We start from the raw sequence: 1,859 nt of genomic DNA, 5'->3' as shown, positions 1-1,859 counted from the left end.
ACAGCTACCGTAAATAAGTTATCGATATGTAAAGTATACAACAAACCGGTTGTTGAAATTTAATGTAAGAACCTCAACCGGTTTCTATATACTATTGAAATCATCTTTAGAAACGAATCACCTATACTGTTCAAACATACTTTTTTGTTTATTGTCATTACATTCCCTCATGTGGACCTTGACTGGCAGCAGCGATGCAGCCGCTATTCATCCTACAGTTTTGAACATAGCAGTGGAGTGCTATAAATGTGAACAAAATATGAGTATCTGAAGTTTCTGGATGGCACTGGTGCAGTCTAGTTGGCTTTAGATGGCGAGCTGCTCGGAGGCGACGAATTGCAGAAGACGATGCTGATGTGGCGTCTGCTTGATGGCCAACTCTAGGTAAGTAGATGCAAGAGAATATGGTATTATGATAGAGAGTGAAACAAAAAATGAGGATAGAGAGATGGCATGAATCTGTGAAGAAGAAAGGTTGTTGGTGTTGTTGTGAGAGGGTGGGTGATGGTAGTGATCGAGGGTACTATGGCGTTGGAGGGCTGTTCAAGAGTGGGACAGAATGGACTGGTGATTATTGGCGATGTCCAAGCGTGAGCGCGAGCACTGATGGCGAATGTGACGACTGTCAACGAAAAATGACATCAATGGGGAGGATGACAGCGAGGACTGGCAGTGAAGGCTATGGCGTTGATGACCTTGGGCAGCGAGGTCTGGCAGTAATGTCAAGGTTGGGCAGTGAAAGTGTTGACAACAATGGGAAGTGAGGACGCGCAGTAATGGCGACCTATATCAGTGAACGCGATGGCGTGGGCAATGACGAGCAGCGAGGGCTGGCAGTAATGACGACGTCTGGCGATGTGAGCTATGACGAAAACGGCCAGCACGGCCTGCTGGCAATAGTGAAGACAGGCAGTTGTTAGACCATATCGGGAAGAGGGGTTTTAACACATGGGGAATTAAAAATATTAAAAAATAAGCGTCTAAAACACTTAATGCTTGACCCCAATGAAAAGGAGATCATGAAATAAAACTGGTAGTTCTGCAAATTACATGACGTTAAAATCGTAAATGTACATGATGAGCTAAGAAGCTCAAATCAAAAAGCAAAAAATATGAAATTAAGTCCCCCAAGGGAACAGTACAAATGGTTACAACAGGTACAATTTGTTAAAAGAGCATACAGTACACTGAATGATTGGCAACTAGTTTTGATAGAAGATAAACATGGCGTAGACTGCGCCACTTACTGGGCTCAAGTAGCTTGATAAACACTCAACTGTTTGACGTACGTAACTGTTACAGTAACGCATCAGTATGAAAAGTATATGTTTTAAACAAAACAATTGTATGTGTATAAAGACAGGATGTATAAAGGATACGAAGGCAATAAAATAAATTCTATGTAAATGACTACTACAATAAATAGTAAAATGACTAAAATGATTAATTACAAATACACAGTGAGAGTGAAGAACGCACTGTAGCAAGACATTTTTTATCAAGACGTTATAACAGCAAAAAAAAGGAAATATGCTTAGTATAAACTTTCAAAACCGAATGTGGTATACAGTGTGTTCTGGCATAGAAACAGTAAGCAAGTAATGAGACTATACAGGAAAAGGAGAAAGAACAATTCCGAATTGGAAGTGAATGTAAGAATGAACCAAAGCATCATAGACTGGCTAAATGCGTTATAGAAGCTTTAGTTTGGTAACTGTAGTTGTTCGTTTAAGATAGGGCCATTGTTACTGGCCATAAGTCTAAATATATCAAGTTTTTTTAAGACGTCAAGGTTCCACCTATCTTCTCTCTTTATAGAATCGTCATTTCGGCTACTATTTTGGATTTATCCCGATCGT

This window comes from Schistocerca gregaria, chromosome 4 (assembly GCF_023897955.1).
Source record: "Schistocerca gregaria isolate iqSchGreg1 chromosome 4, iqSchGreg1.2, whole genome shotgun sequence".
NCBI classification, from domain to species: Eukaryota; Metazoa; Arthropoda; class Insecta; order Orthoptera; family Acrididae; genus Schistocerca; species Schistocerca gregaria.
Note: the sequence above shows the minus strand (reverse complement) of the source record.